Raw genomic sequence first — 24,006 nt, 5'->3', positions numbered from 1 at the left:
TTCCCTAGCACTAAATGGCTCTCAGATTTTGTCACTGATGCACTTCAGAGCAATTCCTGGCATGGTTTTAGCCCAGGACTGATGATCATTCCACTCTGATTTTATGAATTTAACAGTATGGATGTGGACTCTTCTGTGCCAGAGAGCTTCAGAGCCAGAAAGCCTCAGGCACTTTTCAATTCATAGTATAGAGGCGGCTTTCAGGTCACAATGCATTTTTGCACTTCTGCCAGTTTTCTGACAAGCACCAGTTAGTATTCCTCTTTCTGAGGCTGTTATTTTAGATTATTAAAATAAAGATGGTGCAGGCTTCTGGATTTTAAAAGCTAAGATCAACTTAAAACATTAATTTTTATCCTTAAAAAAGAAGTGACTCAAGTGTGACATGAAAATGGGGTCACAAAATAAAGAATTAACATGCTGAAGCAAGTCATAAACATTTAAATTTTATTTTCAAAAATCATTTTGTTTGGTGTTTGTTTGATTTTTTCCAAATGTTGATAAAATTTGGCTCAAATTGTGATTTGTTTTAATTTCCTTTGAACTATTATGCGTATTTGCTTAAATGTTAGTGAACGTCTTAATCACTGGAACACCCTCTCCCCTCCCTCCACTATAGCTCCAGACAAAAAAGAAAAAATTAAGCCCATGTTTTTTTTGTTTGTTTGTTTGTTTGTTTTTCCTCTCAGAATACATCATTGTAGTATGGATCTGTATAGGCAACAAGCAATTTGTGAATTGATGGCCATTATTATCTTAACTCCACTGAATATTTCACATAACAAGCCTTATATTTGCTGCTTTTTTTTTTTTCTTCCTTTTTCTTTTCTTGTCTCCCTCCACACAACAGCTAGGTTTAACTTTTGGAATTCTGGCAGTTAATATCACACAGATAACTTGATTTTCAACAGATGGCATTATACATGATTAGACGACTTCTTTATCTCCAGCATTACTTTCTAGAACCTGTCTATTGCTGACTCTCTTTTATGTGCAAGCACTTTGTAGATGTCAATTTCAACTATTCAACAGGAGTAAAATGAACTGAGAAAGATCCAAAGCCAAGCTTGCTCTTTTTATTTATTTATTTAAAAATTTTTATGGGTGACAATGGCATAGAAATTAAGTAACTTATAAAAATGTCAGTGAACATGATTTTTTCCTTCTTGCAAATGTGCAAAGCAGTGAAGTCCTGAGAGTATAAAAACTCCATCAATCAGTACAGAATCAACTCCAATCAGGGTAAAACAAAACACCACAAAGAGTGTTTGGTAAAGTGTACTATGTAGCTGTAAGACCTACTGAGCTTTGCTCAGAGGTCTCATTTCATATTTCTCATTTTTGTTGTTAAAGCATGAGATCACTGCAACACTTGGAAAATCATTTTTTAGACAGAAAGCAGATATTTCTCTAAGGATTGATTTTTATTTTTATTTTTTTAAGAGAAAATGAAACTGCAAGAAATAAATACCAACACAAATTTCATTTGCCCTGGGCATTATAATGATAGTTCCTTTTTAAGAATATGCTTCAGGCCCAGTGACTAATGGGCTGAATACTTACATAAATTAAACATATGCTTACATACTTTGCTCCGTGGGAGATGATGATATTAAAACAACTGGAGCTATGTTGACTGTCTTGCTGTTTTGGTAATAATTAATACATTGATGAAGCATACATGCTGTTAATAAACAGGAAACATCCTTTTATTCTGACTCAGAATTTCTTTTTCAGGAACTGCCATGACAGAAGGGATCAATCATAACCAGTTGTGTCCAATATACAGGGCTTAACCATATCAAGAGGAAAAATGTAGACAATCCTGTACAAAGGAATGTGAACAATTAAGAGATTTCTGGGGCAAGTCACTCTAACAGCATCTGATACTAAGATTTCTTTTCTTCTTTACGTGCATATTTAGAAATAGAAACTAATACATTCATTGCAGTAGTGTCCCACAAACAGAAGAATCAGGTTCCTTTGTCCTCACTATAAGCCATCTTGCTGCTTATTGAAAGCTGAGGGTTATACCAGTACCAACTCATTCCTCTCAGTAAATCTGTGTGCATCAAATGGTGCTCTATATTCTTATTACTGAGAATAGTTCTCATTCCTCTTTGCAATAAATATTACAATAAGGAAAAAGGTGATCTACCAGCATCTTGCTATAATATTGTGTTAAATTGGTAACACTCAGTGGGAAAGATTTTTATCTGCCATGTGGAAAGCCCTGGTTCTTTTCCTGGTTCATGCATCTTTCTGGAGAATGGTTTTATCCCTAGCAGACCCTCCAGGACTTTTTCTCTCTACTTCACCTATTACCTGCACTGGATTTGGTGTCAGGAGACATTTTCCTGAAAATGTGTAAGGTCAGAGAAAATATAATGCAGTTTTACCGTTTACTGGAGCTGTAACTATCAGCAGTTTGAATAAAGATAAGCTATTTTGCCACCTTAGAAATGTCTCAACTACAGGGTCTTGAATGCTGAGATAGTACACTAGAGGAAGAATAATTCTGTACATGCCCTATTTCTTACATTCTTTCCTTAAGCATCCAACATCAGTATCTTTGGAGACAGCACATGGGAACTATCATCTGACCCAATACAGCTTGTTTTTATGTAACTGGCTTTGTGCTGACTGTCTCCTGTGGCTCCTTTCAAGCCTCTCAAGCATTTGTAGCTTTATGTCTTCAAAGTCAGCTGCAGCATTTTTCTGTTCCTTTAAACGGCCTCTCCCATTCTGCCCCTACAGTGCTGAGAAACAAATTAGTCTCTTGTTGCTGTTTGACTTGAAAACCCCATTCTGATTTTATACTGGCAAAAATGGTCGCCATTTTGAAATTGTTACTTAAAAAAAAAGAAGGAATTTTCAGGAGTATGGCATTCCATGGCACAAATCCATCCACAATCCAACTTAAACTCTCACTGCATCATAATTGCTTGTAAATACATAAGAACATACATGTTTTATAGTGTCTTTTCCAAATAAGAAATAAAATTAGTATTTAAATTGTATGCACGCAGTATGCTTGCAGTTATTCCCACTGTTCAATTATATCAATAGTATTAAGCAGGATTTAGAGATTAAATCAAGAGTAAATTTTCCTCCTGAGTAGTTTGACAATAAATTGCATGCACTTTCTGTTGTATCTAATTTTTACATACTGAATATTAATAATTAAATAATAGGATTAATACTCTGGAGTTTTATACAGAAAATTGACATTCAATGAAATCAAAGCATTCAATGAAATCAAAGCATTTCAAACTTTGAAACATTCTACATTCTTTAGAGATGAGGTTGAAGACAAGCTCTAAAAACCTGGACTCTTAACAACAAGAAGTACAAATCTGCCTGATTAACCTCTTTCTTTGATGGGAGTTTTAAATGTAATCAACCTACCTATTAAGTCCAAATATGAGCACTGACTCAAGTATGCTGAGTCTTTTGTTTCCAGTTTCTTTTCAGCTACACTGTTACATAGTTTTATCACAGCAGTCATTAGCTGCCCTGAAATAGCAATGCATCACTAGTGCCAATGCTTTAGTGGTTTCATCATTTATTTTTTTAAACACACCTGTAACAATTTCCCTTAATTCCCAAGTATATATATATATTTAGGACATATATTGTTCTAAACCAATAGCTGCTAAGAACTTGTCTTTGGTTGCTTAAGAGTATTTTTAAAGCATTGGTCTTGTTCTCAGACTTCTTTGTGCAGAAAGATCTGTCCATCAAGAAAACCTCTACATTTATCTTATACGGGATCATTATGGGATCCAGTTACATTTTAAACTGATATCTAAGGCACAATTTACCCACTGTGCAATCAACACCCTTTTCTGATGTAGGGTGTATAGGCAGATACTACTTTCACTTCATTGAAAGCTAAGACCTCTGGTTTCTAAAATTTTCTTTCCTTCTCCAATAGCTTTTCAATTAGTTATAACCAGTGAGAATACACTAGCTTTTTTAAAAGATTATTTTATTTCAGACATTGGACATAAACATTTGGATATAAACAATGGCCAAATTATTTTAATTGCTTTTAAATCCAATGTTGTATTCTTTTTGCACCCTTTGCCACATTGTATTGAATATGAAATTTTCTTACAGATGTCATTGGTACAGTCTTATGCAGAGTGAAAAGTTTAGGTGAAATATCTTTAGTACTCTTCACTTTCCTAGCTAGAAACCATAGTGACAAGCCATAAATGCTTTTGTCTCTTTTGGGAATTTATTAGCACTGTGAAAGAATCTGGCAGTCTACACGTACCTGTAATGAAAAAACTGCTCCTCAGAAATAAAAAATTTTGGTTGTTTCCCTTAAGGCAGCTTGAAGTTTGTAAGGTTTCTACACATATATACATATATACATACAAACACACTTTAATGGTAAAGAACAGCTATTATTTTTCAAAAGAACAGCTATTATTTTTCAAAAGTTTCAAAGATCTTCATGTGCACAATTACACAGGCAAAGTGGAACTGAATTCTTTGTTAAGTAAAGTTGAATGTGTGTATTTCACATCTTAAATATTGGAATAAACAAGGCAATGCTGTTAGCTTCTTTTCCATGGAAAGAACTAGTCGTGCTAGCAAGCATTTTAGGTTTATTGCAGCTCAAGTCAATGAAATCATATATATTAACCCTGTTCTAAGGTAAGAGTGAATGAGATTGTATGAAGAACTGAATCATTAAGATATAACACAATTTCTTCTTCCATTCTTTTTGCCCTGTACTGGTAACTTAGGATCTGCTAGCTTTGTGTACTGCTCTGTCTTTCCTTCTGGCATTGAAGTTCATGATGCATGGTTTGTTCCTGTTATCCATCCCCTTCATGCATGTGTCTCTCAGTTCTCTCTCCTCTTTCAAGCCACAGAGTGCTTTCTTAAGCAGATTGCAGCATCTCACCCAACAAATGTTGTCTTCATGGGGAATGGATATATCATCCATGTTTCTTGACACTGTCTCTTGTTTGTCATGGTTAATCCACCCTGATAACCACTAAATCAGTGACTTTCTCTTTGATAGTCGACCCCCTACTTCCTCCTAATCATTTTGCTTTCTGACATATTTTTGCTAACTGACTGAAAGTAATGATGTATAAAATTTAATTTCATCAGTCTTTATATGTCATATCTGGAAGGTCAGGACTCCATGACATCCCCCATCAGTTTGTCTTTGCAGTTTTCATTAATTGCATCCAACAGATCACGTTGTTGATCTTCTGTTCTGTCTATGCACTTTTACTTATATATGCACTTATATTTGCTTATGTATTTATACTTGTTTCTATCCATTTTCTCTCCTGTTGATTAGAAAAATACTCGGAGGTCAATTCATTCTGTCTGATGGTGCCTGTCATCATTTTGAGGTTGTATGTGCAGTCTTTAGCTAATATTAAGCTGTGTAAAAAAATCTCAGTCCTACAGTTTACAGCATATACAGAGACTGCTACACCCACATGTAATTCACAGAGACAAAGAAACTTGAAGTGCCACCTTCACATAGCCTGAGGCTTGAGTTTTCTGGTAACCTTGAGAGGCTGTCTTCCCTGGAGATCAGTAAAGCTCTCATGCCATTCTTCATATGTTGTGTTTCTTAGCAGAAAATGACACAGTGAAGCAGTTGAAATGATCATATAAATAAGTGTGATGACAATTCTCCCTTTGGAAAGCTGTCAAAAATACAGGCCTGCTTTCATCTTGTGTTAGCAATTAAGAGATTCTGGTAAGTTCTGGTTTCTCTGTGAAACAATGAGTGCAATTGGAAGGCACCTACCAGTCAGAAGTTTTACAGTTAGATTGCCAGATTCCCACAGTTAGATCACCAGATTCCTTTAATCTGGTGTCTCTGATTTCTGTCCCTGATATCCACTTGAATGGACCTTGTCAGTTTTGTAGCAATAAATTGAATACTCAGGAACTTCTAACACCAAGAGGTGAATTTATCTTTTTGCTTTTACTGAGGAAACATTTAAATATTCACTGTGAAACATGGATTTTTCAAATAAAAATGATTTTTTTTTTTTTCCTAATGGAAATACATTCTGATGGGAAATCCCAATCATCTTTATATACATATTTACTGAAGGAAAGAAACCTGTCTCCAAAACCAGAAAACAATAGGAACATTTGTTTTTATAAAAATAAATTGGAGTATAATGATTGTGTCCCTTAATACACGCTTATGGCTGTGTATATTTGGTAATCTTGAAAAGTGAATATATTGTGCTTGAGCTACTGCTAATGTATTAAGATGCTTGCAGCAATTAGAAACAGAGACGTGTTTGCTGTACAAATGGAAAGGGCTTGTGTAAGTTCATTTTGCAATGTGTTGCTATCTTTCATTAATATGTATATAATAAAGAAGAATTCTAGGTAGGAATTCTACCAGTATTGAGATGGCACAGCATCATTTTACTTGCATCATTTTATGCTATTCTATTTTGAAAAAACAACAACAACAACAAAAAATTCAAATAGAAAGAGAAATCTCTCCTTAGTTGGCTTAGCTGCCAGATTTTTTGTTCAGTTGCTTCAAGGAAATAAAGAGCTGTCCTTGGATAGTGTCATCTTTTGAAAAACAGAATAAAGTACAAATTAAAAACACTATATGAAGTAATTCAAGCCTTCAAAGTTTTTTAAAAAAAAGTTGCAAGAGGGAGCCATCATTTTATAATTCTCCACATCATGTCATCATTTCCTATAATATCCCATAATGACCAGCTGGCACACTGAAATAATGAAATGTTGACTCTGCTGAATATTTAAAGAGGGTTATTCTTTATTATGGGTTATGAAGGCTATTATTAGTTCACATAGAAGCCCTTCCCACTGAAATGAAGATGCAAATTGTTGTTACTTTTTTTACAACCTGTTTTAGGACTAAGAAATTGAAAAGAATGTAGTATAGATTTGTTGTTGCACTAGGTAGTACATCTTTGTTGTTATACCAGAAAGCTTCTGAGATGGTCAAAGATTAAAAAAAATAATTTAATTGTATCTTTATTTTTTTCTTAACAAGACACCTGTGACTGGACCACTTCATGATATGAAATATAGATCTTGTATACACATAACAAATGTTTGTTTTCTAACAGGAAGACTAATGTAGCAGAAAGTTGGGGACTGCTATATTCCTTTTTCTTCCTCTTCCTCTTCCTTTTTTTTTTTTTTTAATGTAGTTAATATCAAGCGTTAATAAATACTTGTAGGAATAAACACCGTAAAGTGATGTTTCAAATAAAATAGCACTGTTTATTTTTTTAAAATGCATTATATGATAAATTATTCTATTGGGGCTGGAAGTAACCCAAAGCACAGCTTATTTTACTTTTAAAGTCAAAGAGTATATCCTTCTTTCTCCAGTCTTTCCACACTATGGGGATCAAAGGAAATAACACAGGTATTTCAAAGCTCTTAATTTTTAAATCCTGCTTCATACAGTTATTCTTTTGAAGCCATGGATTTATCCATATTCATGAAATTAAACAAATGCTTTCGGCTTTGTTGGCAGGGAATGCATAAATTAATATTTACCATCAAAAATGTAAACTGATTGAGGTTTCCAGGGAAAAGTTTTTTTGTTTGTTTTGTTTGTTCTTTAGACTAAACTGTTTAGACTATACTGTCTGTAGTCTGAATGTGGTCTCACTAACAGTTTTAGACATCACACCTACAACAATACTATGACTTTTTAGAAGATAAAACAAAATGCATCACACCCCCACAAATCTGCAAATCATGTCTCAATCACAGAAGTATTGTGTAAGTTTATTTCATTCATACTTTGTGAACAGGGCTACTTACATGCAAATTCCTCAACATGTTATTCTTAAGAAAGTTAGAAAATAAATTTGAACTTCTCCAGTAATTATAGCTCTCAGCTGATTGGGTTTAAAGTAGGACTGGTGTCCACACAGTAACTACTTGTTGTTCTTCCTATGCTCTGTACCAGACACTGCCTGACATTCAAGTAATTGTTTTGTTCTTGTGCAGAAGGAATAACAAGTTAGAGAGAAAGCTGAAAGCACAAGGTGAGGGAGAGGGATGTTGGGATAGAGCTAGCAGTGAAGTTAGAATGAATAGACAGAGAGCAGGGAAGGCTGTGGAAGGAGAGGTTGGGAATCCAGGTCGATTGATGATCTGGGTGTTTGAAACAACTTTGGAGAGGTGAGAATGGATCCTGGATATGTCTGTGGGATTGGATGAGCAAGACCATGACTGGACTTAGGAAAAAGGGACTGGAGAGAACAATTGAGACTGGCTGGGTGAATGGGACCAGGCTGGACAGGGTCAAAAGCAGGGCTGAGAGTTTTGTGCCCTGAGACTGTGCACTGTCAGAGTGTATTTGGAAGCCCCATTCCGTAAATCTTAATAGCCTTATGCAGAGCAATCCTGATGTTGTGGAGATTTCCATCAACAGCAAAGCTAGGGGAACCCATTTTTTTTTACAGACTTACAGAGGGATTATACACTTTCCTGTAGCCATTATAAAGGCTTAATTTCTGGAGAAAACTATACTAAAAAGCAGAAATAGTATATAATCCTGAAATTAAACCATATTATAATGTCATTGAATATTGCAGCAACACCTTAATTTTATCATTTCATAACTTCTGCATACTTGATTTCTTACCCTCTACAATATTCTTTCAACATAAATTTTGGGAGTAATTTCTTTTAAATGTTTGTATTTTAAAGTATTGAATGTATTCATACCCAGTTTTCTCTCCTTACTTTCCCCATCCCCTTCTCAAAGAAAAACACAGCAGACTCTGGGACTGTGCACCATGCTAAAAACTACATGAACATTTAATAACTATACTGTGTTCCAGACATCTAATGGACTAATTTTTTATTTTTTTTATTTTTTTATTTTTTTCTCAGGATCACTTAGGATATCTTTGGCAGAACTGAGAAGGAATTACTGCTTCACCCATTTTAGTTGCTATGCCAATTTGTCTTTTTCTCTGATGTCACAAATAGGTCCTGCTTCCATGGTTATTTTATTTCTTCAGCAAGTCCTCTCCTCAACAGTTATTCCTCTTGAGACAGCAGAATGTGAACCCCAATATATGGTGAGCCCCAGTATATGGTGAACCCATAACGTTGAAGATGTTTAATTTCTTCAGTTCACAACCACACTAGGAATTGTTCAGAGGGGCTAACTCCTACTTAGCATACTAAACTCAGGGGATTGCAGCAAAGTGCCACTGCTAAAATGGCTAGTGGCCATAGGAATTAATGTATGGTCTCCTGAGAACAACATGAACTACTTCCATTAGCCTGTTAGAAAAGTATATCATAAATATATTGTGCTCTGTAGTTGATGGAGTCTTCACAAAACTGTTAGTAGTTTTAATGCAGATTGTTGCAGGATTTCATTAATTCAGTGATAGCGATTTGATTGTTTTTACATTCTAAACTTGTTTCTGTTTACTTTCTGTTTCATATGAAAATAAATGAATGAGTGCAAACACTTCTTTCATGCCTGAAATAAACAGAACATCACGCTTTCTCTCTCTCCATTACCATTTGGAGTGACTGCAACTTCCTAGTTCCAAGAACGTATATGTAATTTATAAAAGGAAGGACTCAATCTCAGAATTTTTTTAGATGTTCCTACTTCTTTATCCATAGTACAAATTAAGACATATAAATGATGGTTAAAGTTTAATCACAAATGGTGACTAAATTACTGACTTTCTACAAAGCAAAATACAAACGTAAGCTCCAGAGCATTAAAAATATGTAAATCTGTGGTGGTTTTACTCAGCTGGGCAGCTGAGCTCCACCACAACTGCTCTCTCACTCCCCCTTCCTCAAAGGGAAAGGGGGAGAAAATACGATGGAAAGGACTCGAGGGTTAAGGTAAGGGCAGGGAGATCACTCAATCATTATTGTCACACGCAAAAAAGACTCGGCATAGGGAGATTAGAGAAATTTATTACCTATTACTAACAAGCTAGAGCAGTGAGAAACTAAAAATAAACCCCAACTATTAAAAACACCTTCCCCCTATCCACCCTATTCTATGCTCTCTCCCGGAGTGGCACAGGGGAACAGAGAATGGTGGCTGCAGCTGGTCCCTAACACTTCCTGTCTGCTGCTCCTTCATGGTCACTCTCTGCCCTTGCTCCACGTGGGGTCCCTCCCACGGGATGCCGTCCTTCCCAAACTGATTCTGTGGGGGCTGCCCACAGGCAGCAGCTCTTCAAGAAATGCTCCAACATGGCGCCATACCACAGGTTCCATCCCCCAGGCGCACACTGCCCGAGCACGTGTCCCCCATGGACAGCAGCTCCCCCCAGGCCCCCTGCTCCTGCGTGGGCTCCTCTCCACGGGCTGCAGCTCCGGCCCGGGGCCTGCTCCTGCGGGGGCTCTCCATGGGCCGCAGCCTCCTCCAGGCCACATCCACCTGCTCCACCGGGGGCTCCTCCACGGGCTGCAGCGTGGAGATCTGCTCCGTGTGGGACCCATGGGCTGCAGGGGGACAGCCTGCTCCACCAGGGACCTCTCCACAGGCCGCAGGGGAACTTCTGCTCAGTGCCTGGAGCACCTCCTGCCCTCCTTTTGCATTGAGCTTGGGTTCTGCAGGGCTGATTCTCACTCCTTGCTCTCCCAGCTGCCATTGCGCAGCAGGTTTTTTCCCTTTCTTAAATATGCTCTCACAGAGGCACAAACAACATCACTTACTGGCTTGGCTCTGGGTAGCAGCAGGTTCCTTTGTAGCTGGCTGAAACTGGCTCTTATCTAACATGGGGCAGCTTCTGAACTCTTCCCACAGAGGCCACCCCAGGCCACCCCTGCTACCAAAACCTTGCCATGTAAACCCAATACAAAATCTTAGAAGGTCATTGATAAATACTACAGTCTTAAGTAGTTGACAATGATCTTATGCTTACTCCTCTGAAAATAAAACATCATATAGATAATGTCATTGAGTATTGTAGTAACATCCTTACTTTTGTCATTTCACAACTTCTGCATACTTGATTTCTTACACTCTATAATATTCTTATTAATGCAGACTTCAGTAGTTGACAATGATCCTGTGTTCTCACTCCTCTGGAAAAAAAAAAATTAATATGTCATTTAGGCAATTTATTCCAAGGCAGTGCCTTAATATATATGACTGTTTGAAAAAGCTTTCTATACCTGTAGGCATTCCAAGAATGTAGTGTGTTATATAGTGTGTGCAAAAAACAGCGTGATTTCACATCTAACTGTGCAACCTGAACATTAGAGCTTAGTCTTCTAATTTCACTTTCTACTGCCCTGTTTTCCTACAGTGACACAGACAGAAGATGGCACTGTTTATTCATTGTTCTAAAAATGAAAAACTATTTTCTGTTCTTTCAAGGAAAAATAAATGCTAGTATACAGGGAAAACAGGAAAGAAAATGGAGGTGATAATGTTTTTGGAGAAATAGATTCTTTCTGCTGAGTCAGGACATACGCTTATAAAAGCTGCAGTGTTGACAAGGCTCAGATGAGCTATCTTTTGGTGTGACAGCTGTACAGAGTTGAAAGCTTTTGTGGAATGAGGGCTTGAAATACAACATATTAAGATCAAATATCAGAGACATAGTATTAAATTTGTTTGTATACTGAAATAAAACACACTGTAAGAACAAAAGATGCATTTGATAATTGTCTTATTAATACAGAATATCACCCAAGACTTGTGCAAAACAGCATTACTACATTCATCAGAGGAAGCCTTGGAATTCACAAAGGGGCTCCTGATCTCATGAGCATCCACACACTTGCTTGTTTTCAAGTCCTTCTGTTTATGAAGGAACTTAAAATGCCCAGTAAGTTGTTTTTGCAGAATCAGAGTATTGACATGCAAAATATCTGATGCTTGGAAAAGAATGAAAAGAATTAATTTAAACAGGGACTATATTGATATTATACTGCAAGTGGGTAGTCATTAATATATTACTACTTTATTTCAGTTAATGAATATTGTTGCTATCTAATGTGAAATTTTATTTTGAGTAACAATAGGCTTTTTATAGATAAGCCTACACTCTTACATTAAAATTATCAGCTGTAGCTGGAGATAAACTGTCACTCTCCAAGAGCTTCTAACTGGTGTAGAAGGCCTTGGTACAAAGGGTGTTACTTTTCAATTAGCTCCAGTACTTCCTTCACAGGTTGGTGATGGTAAAGAAAAGAAGACCGTGGGAAGGTAGGAGTTTTCATTCCCATTTGCAAAGTTTTATTGTTAATTTTGCTGGTGCTTAATTTATTTGCATTCTTCATATAAATTCTAAACCTTGAGGATTGTCTCTATTGAAATTCATCTGATTTTCTGGTCACTTCTTTCACTTATCAAATTGCTTCTCTTGTGTGACTACAGGTATTGATTCAAACAAAGCAAAGCAGGATTTGGCCTAGCATAAAATGTGTTCCTATGTTCTGTTGGTTAATTCTTTTACTAAGATATATCTTAGTAACAGGATAATAAGATATCCTGTTTTTCGTTGGAGAGTTTTCAATTTTTTATTAGAAGAGCAGCATGGAGAGTTTGTTATAGTCATTGAAAATGCTTGTAATTCACTCCCTTTTCAGTCTGTGGTAAATCTGAAATATATCCGAAGACTTTTTTGAAGCTGAACGTATATATATATATACACATATATTTCTGGTTTTTGGATGCCAGTGAAAGAATGATTAGATTGTGTGGAGCATGTGTTTTCAGAACTGAAGTATGGACTTTGATGTATTGTATGTCTCAAGCATCCCCAAATGGCATTCTGAACTATGTTGACTTGCCCTTTTACAGTTCTGCTTGATTTATTCTTAGTGTTCTTATTCTTAGCCATAAGAATAGTGTTATTTATAAAAAGGTGTTATGCAAGGGAAATAATTTATGAGAAACCAAAATAGCAAAAACTCACTTTGTAAATGCAGGATGGGGAAGATATTCATGTTAGGAGTACTTTCCATAAATCTGTGTGACAGAAGAGGGCTTTAATCTTACAAAACAATAATGTTTATACTGGAAATTTTTCTTTGTGTTTAATTATAATCTCAGATTTTAGATTTCTAAACTTGTGAAGAAATTACGTATCAGGCAGGACAGCTTTGCGTTTATAAGTAATCTTACAAAAAGGTAGATAGTTGAGTTATAGGTAAGAAAACTGCATTCATAGAATCACAGAATTCTACATTATATATATATACAATATATAATATACATTATACATAAATAATGCATTATACATTATTGTATAGACATCATATTTCATAATCTGAAATCAGTATTGCAAGAGCAGCGTTTTGAAGGAACATTTGACATACAAAGAGCGGTTTTTATTTGAAATCCTAGGGTCCAGCTACCATACCTAATTTATGCCATATTCTCTGCAATAAGTGAAGCATCTTCCATTTTCTTCTCTATAATCATTAGAAAATTGAACTTTCAATGTTATGACCTATTTTATGGAGCTGATTGCTTGGCACAAAACTCTAGTACACTCTATTGTGTGCTTGTGACGTATGCTCTTTGGGAAAGGTATAAACATGTGAATCAATGTACTTTATGGATTGCCTGTCTTATTTCAGAATATATTATAATAGTCTCCCTGTAACAAAAGACTAATAATCTAAGTGAAATTGCTAAAGTCAGTCCAGCATACTGGGCACCAACACCTTCGCTCTACAAAAAGTGCTAGAGAAGTTCCTCCGTTTGCCTGTGCCTGTCAATACATTATGGCTATTACCTAGGGTATTGATATAAATCTCCAGAACAGAATGATTGTCCTGTTTTATCCTGAGTACTTTTTTTTTTTTACTTTTTTTTTTCTTCCTATTTTTAACTCTTTCAGGATCATATCTTTTTTTTTTTTTTTTTAATTTATTCTCGCCAACTTTAGCTTGCATGGTCTGAGACCTAAGATTAATATGACTTGGTCTTACCTGGCTACAAAATCTTGATTTACAAAATATGGCAATATGCAGATCCCAATGGTAATGCTTCCTTTAGAGACTTTTACTTTCTTTGCACAGAGGATGGCTAGGTCAAGCTATAGTCTTTCAATATGCTTACTGTGGCAGAAGTTATCTTTCCATTGCTTCCCATAACCAGATTCTTCCCATAAGTTCTGGTCCTTTCAGAAGTAGGAGCTTCTATTCTGAAACATGACAAGATAATGGCATATTTGTCAGCAGCTCCAGCAGGGATTTGAGCAGCTCTTAGCAGCAACTTTTAGCTCCTTTCCTCCCTTAGTTCATATAGACTTATAAGAACTATAATATCTAATTTCCTGTTTGTGCTGTGTGAAAATCTAGCATTCTGTGTCCAGGCTACTTGGAATAATTTGCTCATGTTTTTAAGGGGAAGAAAAATGTCTAAATGAGATCTAAATATAGATTTTACTTAAAACAAACTAACTTAAAACCTGGCAGTGATCTTGATGTATCCAATCTAAACTTCAAAACCTTCCTGTATTATTACCCTATGTAATTGCAATGTTTGTTTTTACTGCACCTTTACATTCTGATACACAACAAAATTAATTTCTCAGAGACAAAGGAAATCTTGGCCCTGGGCTTGCTTAAAGCCATCATGACTCTGAATCCTGCAGGAGCTTCTGCCAGAGGGAGTGAGATCTGCAATGAATGGGCTACTTAACCTGAGAACTAGCACAAAATAATGTTGACCTCCAGCTGTCTGGGCAATATATTTACTAAATAAATAAATTGGAAGGAATGCCCTTTTATTCCAGGGTCAGGTCAGTGTGCAATTCTAGGTGAAAAACGATGCTGTTTAGGCTTTTTCCCTGAGGAAATAAATCCAAATTCATGATGTAGGTACACAGAGTTCATTCCATAATTGTATCAAAGATTGTATCTAATGAGCATTTTGCAGCTGTCTGTCTGTGGTATAATGCCATTTATTTATTAATTTATTTTTGAAAGGTAAACCAAAATCAGATGGTATGTTAGAATGTTAAAAAGGTATCCAGGCCTATACAACAGAATGCGTAATGAAAGCACAATCAGTAATCCCAGTTCCAGAAAGAATGAACGGGGAGGAGGTTCAGACTTTTACATTTCTGTTAAAGTGACTAAAACTGCTCTAGCTTGCAATGGCTGTTTAGAATTACAGGCACACCTCTGGGATCCATTCTTTCACCTCAGGCAAGCCTGGTAATGTCTTTCAGTTAAGGTGCTGGAATATGGATCTGAGTTTGCACCTGACTCTATTGTGCTTTAGTGTCTCTAGTAAATACTACAAACTTACATGAACTTCATTTCTAAACAAGCTTTTAGCCAAACATTATGGATTTGAAATAATTCAAGGAAAAAAAAAAAGAACCCAACACCCTTCATTCTATTGCCCATTCCTTGATACATGCAGGCTCTCAGCATAATACTTTAAAGAAAAAAAATCCCTGCCAACTCTGACTGTAAAGTCACATTACATTAAAAGCAGAATAAAGGATTAGAATACTAAAAAAAACCTTACAGGATGAACAAGCCCTTATAGTCAGTAGGTTTAAAAAGAAATCTATCTTTTCCTTTTTTACTTGCTTCAAAGATGAAAGCCTCTGTGTTAGGATTAAGAAAGCACTACTTAAAATAAATAAATAAAGCTGGAGCTGGCTTTTTTGTTTTTTATGCAAAAGTAAAATAGCAGCCAAATAATTCAAGAAAAAGGAATAATATGCATGATTCTGAATTTTACATGTGACAGACAATGGCTTTGTACACCTTGCATAGAATTCTGTAGAGTAACAAGACCTGATAAAGGAGAGGCTTACACAGTAACATTACAAAGACTAGGCTTCTAATCGTACAGCTTTTTTAACAAAGATTGTCATCCTTTTACAGAGATGATCAATAACAAAAGAAAATATCCTAAATTTTCATGTAAAAAAAAAAATCAACAAAAAACCACATTAGCTGGCTGTCTTGTGGCCTCCCTGTATTGTTAAAAATGTCTGAGAAATTATACAAGGTCCATTATTTGGAACATCCATTGGGAAACTGGTAGCGAAGATGAATTAATAATGAGTAATGCAATAATATCTAAAAATAGGAAGAAGAAATGATGTCATGTGGTCAAGAGAATATCTGCTTTCTGTGAATACAGAGTCTGGAGATGTTTTTTGTAGCTGTGTAAAGCAAAACTTCAGAATAGAGTTTTGTTTCGTCTCTCTCTACTCCAAGGCATAACCAGAACTTGTTGTCTTTGGGCTTTTTATCTTCCCATATCAGACTGAATAGTCTTCTCAAGATTTTGGGTTTTGATTTTCCTCATGCAGTTTTATCAAGGAGGTAGGATATCTTCATGCAGTGAAGTGAAAGACAAAGCCCTCTAAAATTTGCTCTTTGAGAATTCATCCACAGTTAAAGTTTGTGACAGTCTCCAGCCCAGATGTTCGGGGCATCTTTGTGTATTCCATTCAAAGTAGTAAATACTGCAGTTTGAAGAAACAAAGGGTGAGATTAAGTGATGAACAACAGCAAAATCCATGACCAGGGCTCTCTGTAAGGAGGGAAGGCCTTGGCTGTGTATGCCATTCCAATCTGTGATAAAGGATAATTAAAGTGGCAGCAAAAGCAAAACTCCTGTGAACAGTGTTAGAGCAGAAAGAAGATGCTACTAGTTTCAGCACAAGTTGGTGTCATTACTCATCCCTATTTCTGTGGAAATATCTGTTCTGTTCACAGCCATGCTGTAAATCATAATTAGTGTCATGCAAATTTTTCCTTCATAGTAGGTAATGGACTAAATATCAGAAGTTTATTACTTTATTAGAGAACTGTTATGACCTTTGAACACACAATATGGCATTTAAAGCAAAAATGATGATGAATATTCACTAGGAACATGATTTTTTTTCCTTCCTATACACGAGATATAGCAGTAAATCAGTAGCTACTTCTTATTTGTCTGAAGGTGACAAAAGAATAAAACATAGCATAGGTCAATGGAGTTAATGTGAGACTGAACTGAATGAATGGAGAACTGGATTTGTAATGAGGCCCTGAGTCAGTATTTCCACCGTTCTTCTACTGGCATCACTACTGATTCAGAGTTGTTTTGTACTGCTATTACTCAGGTTGGTAGCACCTCCACAGAAAAAGGACCCTGGGGTCCTGGTGGATGGCAAATTGGATGTGAATTGTAGAGAGTCCTTGAGGTAAGGAAGGCCACCAGCATACTGATTTGCATTTAGCAGGAGTGCAGGCAGCAGATTGTTGTGGTTTAACCCAGCTGGCAGCTAAACACCACACAGCCGTTCGCTCACCCTCCCCCCTCCCTCTCTGGGATGGGGGAGAGAAACGGGAAAGTGAAGCCGGTGAGTTGAGATAAAGACAGTTTATTAAGACAGGAAAATAATAATATCAATAGTAATAATAATAAGAAGAATGGTAATAGTACTACTATTAATAATGTGTAAGAAACAAGTGATGCACAATGCAATTGCTCACCACCCGCTGACCGATGCCCAGCCTATCCCCGAGCAGCCGGCCCCCCACCCCGGCCAGCCACCCCTATATATTGTTTAGCATGACGTCAGATGGTATGGAATACCCCTTTGGCCAGTTTGGGTCAGCTGTCCTGGGTCTGTCCCCTCCCAGCTCCTGCTGCACCCCCAGCCTGCTCGCTGGCAGGACAGAGCGAGAAGCCGAAAAGTCCTTGGCCTGGTGTAAACACTGCTCTGCAACAATTAAAACATCAGCATGTTATCAGCGCTCTTCTCATCCTAATCCAAAACATAGCACTCTACCAGCTACTAGGAGGAAAATTAACTCTGGTCTAACTGAAACCAGGACACAGATCAAGGGAAATTATTACCCTCCTTCACTCAGCAATTATGAGGCTGTATCTTTATGTGTTCTATCTTGATCCCTACAGCACAAGAGGGATGGTGAACAAACTGCAGAGTCCAGGGGATGGTTACTAAATTAGTAGGAAGGTTGGGTTGTACGTCCCATGAGGAGAGACTGAGGGAACTGGATTTGCTTAGCCTCTAAAAGAAAAGGAAAAGGGGAGTGTAATTGCTATTGTTAACTGATTAATGGGGGCTATAGAGGAGGTGGCATCAGACTCTTAGAAGTACAAAGCAAAATAACAAAAAGCAGTGCTCATAGGTTGCAACAGTGGAAATTCTGGTGGGAAATGAGGAAAAAAATCTTCACAATGAAAGCATCTGAGCGCTGGCATTGGTCGTACAGGAGGGGTGAGTAGTCTCTGTCCTGGGAAATACTCCAATTTTCTGGACCAAGATCTGAGACTCCTGATCAAACTCTGAAGCTTAACCTGCTTTGAGCAGGAGGTTAAACTGGGTGACCTACAGAGTATACTTCCTAACTCAAGTTTGCTAGGATCCTTTGATCTTGAATGCACTAGTTGACTGAAAAAATGCTATTGTCTGGCATATACACACACAAAAGTTTTAGTCAATCTAGGTGTGGTGTGACTGTTTGCAAGGCAAATTTGGGCATTTCCTGCCAAATTCATCTTGTTGTTTCATAGTATTTCTGGGTAATTTCTGGTGCTTGGTAGAGAACATACTTTAGGTATCGATGACAAGTAGGGTGCAGGGTTGTTGTTTACCTACACTGCAGGAGCTATCGTCTTCCATGTATTAAAGGGGTCATTAGTTTGTGAGAAGTCCTCCCAGCATGACTTAAGGAAAACAGTGGTTTCCTCACTACGTGTTATACGTGATCACATTTTTGTAGAATTGGGTCTTGATGTGGTATAGACAGCCTTGTACCTCAGCTGTTAATGTTAATTAATACATACATTCGGTGTTGCTAATATTTGGTGATGGTTTCTTCCTGCTAATAAATAAATAACAGTTGTCCAAATGGATATTGTTCAAGGAATTATCCATTTCAGAATAGACTAAGCAATTTAGAGGTTATGTTGAATTTTCTCTAGACTCCATTAAAAGCACAATAATATTTTCACTCAGCCACCACAAAATGAAGCAATTTGGTAAGCTCTCTCTCCTCACCTTTTAACGCAATTTGTTTCTGTGATAGTAAGTAGATGAATGAGGTCATACAAGTCAAGAAGATCAATATTTTCAAGAGAGTTTTTGTGTATTTTTTGAAAATTATGGGAACGAAGAAACCAAGTTTGTACTCTCATCATGTGATCTTTAGGAAGTTATTTTATATCTCCAGCTCTCTGTATAGAGGAAGTATTGATATGTCTTTTTATTTTGTGTTATTCTTTATCTGTGGATTAAGAGTGCTGCGTATGAGTTAAATCTTATAAGAATGACGTTAGAGATGACATTGAAAATGCAGCCATTTGTACATTCAGTAATTAGTCAATACAACATCTGGAATTTAACAGCAACTATATCCAGATAGATATGGTTTCCTGTCATTTCGTATTGCAGGGGAGAGGGAAATGCATGCAGCCAAAATCAAACCCTGTAAACAGCAACAGACCAATCTATGGAAAGATAACTGAACCATTCTAAGCACTTTAGGATGTGAGAATCTTAAAAGCTAGAAAACTGTTATTCCTCTCAAATGGCATCTCTCCTGCTGCTGGTATTAAACACCTTGTTGTGGAGCTGTAGAATTTATTTGTGCCACAGGGAATGCTTGTTACTTCATACGTGCTGTTGTAAAAATGCGTTAGTATTTATGTATTAGCACAAAATAACTTTATATTTTCTGATCTAACAAGATCAGTTTCAATAAAATGAACTTTACTCATTCTTTTAGTCATTCTTTTCTATCTTTATCTTGCAGCATCATTTTGCACTTCTCTTAGAGACCACATCACAGCAATGTGGTCTGTGATAGTTCTGTGAGCTGCAGGACCCTATGTCACTCCCTTGCTGCTGATTCCAGTGGCAGCCTTGGCCAACAATCTTGTTAGCACTTGCCTAAAATTAAACTAAAAGGAATGTAGATAAGCACATTTTACCTCGTGTCCCCTCCCCCCCCCCCAGGCTATTGAAAAATTCTTTTAAAAAATAATTTATAAATAAAGGCCCGTGTGACAGCATCCTGCCAGACAATTCCTCAGACATATAAGTTGACAGGAACCAGTTATTTAACAAAGGACAGAAAAGATTAAGTTAATTAAGGCTTGGTATCATAAGCCTCTTTAATCACATTCTAAATATCAATGAAGCCAATGATTTTGATTGTCAGAGCAGTAATTTTGAAGGCTCGGCCATTGGAGATATCAGAGTTAAGTTCTCTTTAAAGATAACTAAATGATCTATCATTTAAAAAAAATCATTTCAATGGCAAATTTCAATATTTGAATTGAGGTCCAGATTAAGGTCCAAGCAGAAAGTGAAATTTAACTCAAAAAGCATTTTAAAAGCCATTATTTAGTGGCAAATTTGGAGAAGAAACCTAGACAGACCCAAGAATTAGCTGTTTCTTTTAGCTCAACAAAAAGCCAGTAACTTCTAAATAACAGTGAAAAAGGTGAAATGAATAATTGGGTCAGATCCAAACCTCAGTTCTGACAGCTTAATTTGAGTAAAAGCTTTATGTGTTTAAGCTTTTATCTAATAGAAAATGTGAATTATTTTAATACTTGGACTATTGCTTTGTACAGACCTAAACTTCTATGGTAAATTAAAAAAATTGGAAAGGAAAAAATGTTTAGTTTCTACTTACAGAATGACTGTAGCAAGAAATATTGCAAAGGCCAGAAGAGTTCAAAACAAACACAGCTTTTCTTCTGCCACACAAACCCGTTACAGCTTTTAGCAATCCACCTGCAGGGTTCTGCTCATGCTATCTGTTAATCAGTCTTGACTCCAAAAATCAAAAGCAGTGAATTTAAATCTTTTTAGATCCGTGGTTTCTTGAAAGTTTTACTCTTAGCCCCTTAAAAACAAACAAACAAATGAAACTCAAAAAAAGCAACCCCCCCACCGAACAACAAAAAGAACAAAAAGGAAAAAAAACAACAACCACGAATCAAACAAAATAAAACAAAACACACACACACACACACAAACACACACACACGCAGCCTGTGATTCTTGGTACAGAGGATTTCAGCTGCTGAAAAAACATTGTTTGGCTTTTCTAAGGTATTTTCTGTGCATCATCTTGGTGTGGTCCATTTGAAGACCACAGGTTAGGTAAGTAACTATTCTCAAATTAAGATATTTACTGAAAAAAAAAAAAAAGGAGATGACTCCTGGAGTGTTAGTGTGCCTAAACTCAATGACACTTTTATATGGTCTTAGGGTAGCCATCTTGTTCTCTATTTGTAAATATAAACCACTACACTGTTTGTTTCCTCTGAAAGACCCAAGTGCTGCAAATGTGACTGTAATGGAAAGCATGGAAATATCATTAGGAAAACTGCTAACACCTGTTGCAAACGCTGAAAATACAGTCAAATTAAATGCTTGGAATGATAGGTGTGCATTTGGATTGATTTACTTGATTCCTCTCCTGTCACATACCATTTCTTGAGTTTTTTTTTTTTTCATTTAATTGTTTTGACACTGCTGGATGATACTGCCTTAAACAAATGTTTCAGTTTCATTGATTTAGGTGTAAAAATACAAACTGCAACTGAAACTGCTGTTTTCACCAATGAACTACATAACTACATTTCACTACTTAAGTTAATACTGTTGACCGGTTGGAACCTGTAGAGGGAAAAGTTGGTCCTGAGGACCTGATATGCATGTTAGACATGCTTCTTCTTCTTTTTTTTTTTCCTCTTGTTTTGAAGGGAGAGTGTGTCATCTCAGATGCTTCATGAGGCTAACTGAATTACAGTAAACAGAAACGATTGGGAGATTTGCTTAAAAAGGTTGCCTGTTTTCTATATTAAAACCCTGCTTTCTACTATCACTGGATTGCAGAACTGTACCGTGATCTGCAACCTGCTGCTACATACCATTTAATTCAGAGTGGAATGGACATTTTATTTTATCTTTTCTTTGCTTAAATGAAAACCAAATATTCTTGGATTCAGTTTCACCTCTGCTGAATTTATGACAAAATTACATAATTCCTGAACATCCTGCAGCGATCATGCAAATCACAATGTGATGACAGAAATGTAGAAGTACCTTTGAGATACCACTCAAGGCTGGTGTCTGTATCATCTTACTGTGTTTGTGTTTGATATAACACATTGTCCTCAATGGAAAGCTAGGTGGAGAGAGTGATCAGTTGTTTTTCATTTCAGAGGCTTAAAAAATTCATAGTAGTCAGACTGATATCTTAGAGCATGGAAAGTTATATTCTCCAATGTTTTACAGGTTTTGCTGATGGATCACATTATTATTTTGTATGTTTTGTGGAACATTTTTATACTCAGATAAGTGTTTACTTTTTTTTTTTTTTTTAACTGCAATGAAAATGAACAAACGCTCTAAATTTTAACACTAGTGATAAAAGGTTTTGGTTTTGGATTGTACTAATTGTGACTAGGGAAATTAATATTACAGATCCCTAGGTTGTTTTTGAGTAAATATTTTATCTTAATCCAGACACTATCAACACATAATATAGATTTGTTTGACATTGAGATATTTCTCTATAGTAAGTTTTCTAAATTAAGCATGTGTGTTCTCTTACTGTACTTTTTTTTTTCTTTTTTCTCCAGAGTCCCTTCTTATTGTTACTTGTGAGTTGTAACTCACAGGTTAATATAAAACTGTGAGTTTTATATATACTTTATGTAGTTTATATAAACTGTGAGTTTTATATTATAAACTTTGAGTTTATAATATAAAACTGTGAGTTGTAACTCACAGGTTAATATAAAAAAAATTATACGGGCATAGAGCATGCCTTAAGGTTCACTTTTATGTTACTAGTTTGGTTTTGCTGTGTTTATACCAAACTGCAACATTTAAGAAGTAGATCCAGTCATGATCTATCCTTTTGCAGTTAAAAGGAATCACATTTTGCATGAACTGCTTGTCTGGCTTGGATTGCAAGTGAAATAGACTAGATCTAATTTGCTGAATTTGAGCCTTGATCCTCTGAGAAGTGTGTGAGCAATCACTGAGAGTTTGTTCACAAGATGATTTTCACTCATAGAAAATAAGTTATTCTTGAGACAGTTTCAGACAATTTGTAAGCTAAAGATGATACTAGAAGTGTTAGAAATAATTTTAATTAATTTGTAGCAAGCAGTATGCTCAATTTATTGAAGATTTCACATTATGTAAACTTTTCACAAGTATGCATAAAAGTGAGTTGTATATTTATTTACTGTAACGTAACTCCATTGCTAGTGAAGTTGTAATGTCTATCAGAAGGTAGGCTAGCAAGGTTTTCTGGTATTTATAAACATGACTAGGTTGGAAACCAAACGTTGTGAACAAGTCCACAGCATTGTTTGAGCTTGCACAGGCTTTTTCCTTTGATCCTACTTACTAGTATATTTACTCCTAGGTTGAGGAGCTCGGTAGTTTGAATCAGTTGAAGAGAAGGTATTTGGGCTCATGGATTCATTATATGTTGATTATAAGCACCAAGATTGGGCTTGTCGAGAGAGTTGTAGAATCACTGATAACAAGAGTACACTTCATTTGTGTACTGTGCATTATTTTGGTTACTCACATATGAAAATAATAATAATGAGAATATTTATATAGAAGCACAAGACAAATGGGAGTGCTTATGTTGTTAGAGGTAGGTTTGTAGCTGTAATGTAAACCAAAGGCTAAATAAAGTGGAATACTGAATCTTGTCTGTGGATACAGCACCAGGTAAAGGCTTTCTAAGCTGAACAACAATATTGGGAAGAAAATAACAAGGGCTTTGATATTAGTTTTATGTACTTAAATATTAGTTTTCTATACTTTTTCATTGAGGTTTATGTCCATAAAAGATGTAAGATTTGAAAGAACATTTCAGTCAAAGTAATGGAGGTAAAGGCCTCTAATTACTCTTGAGATGCATATATTTTTAATAAAGCTATAGGATACTTGAAAAAAGAAAACACAAACAGTTACACAAAACAAAGTCACCAACAAGCCTCAGTCTGCCTCCCAC

General features: G+C 36.2%; 1 long non-coding RNA gene across 1 annotated transcript; it reads right to left on the bottom strand.

Moving 5' to 3' along the window:
- Positions 1 to 9,785: 9,785 nt before the first annotated feature.
- LOC308188566 lies at positions 9,786 to 17,500 on the bottom strand. The gene is made up of 3 exons (XR_013945593.1): positions 17,470 to 17,500; positions 14,075 to 14,159; positions 9,786 to 11,082 (listed from the first exon to the last, which is right to left on the bottom strand). It is a non-coding gene; the product is annotated as an uncharacterized lncRNA (long non-coding RNA).
- Positions 17,501 to 24,006: the final 6,506 nt, after the last annotated feature.

Source organism: Anser brachyrhynchus (genome assembly GCF_964034855.1).
Source record: "Anser brachyrhynchus genome assembly, chromosome: 1".
Classification (NCBI taxonomy): Eukaryota; Metazoa; Chordata; class Aves; order Anseriformes; family Anatidae; genus Anser; species Anser brachyrhynchus.
The sequence above is the reverse complement of the archived record's forward strand: the minus strand, read 5'-3'. Positions and strand labels throughout refer to the sequence as shown.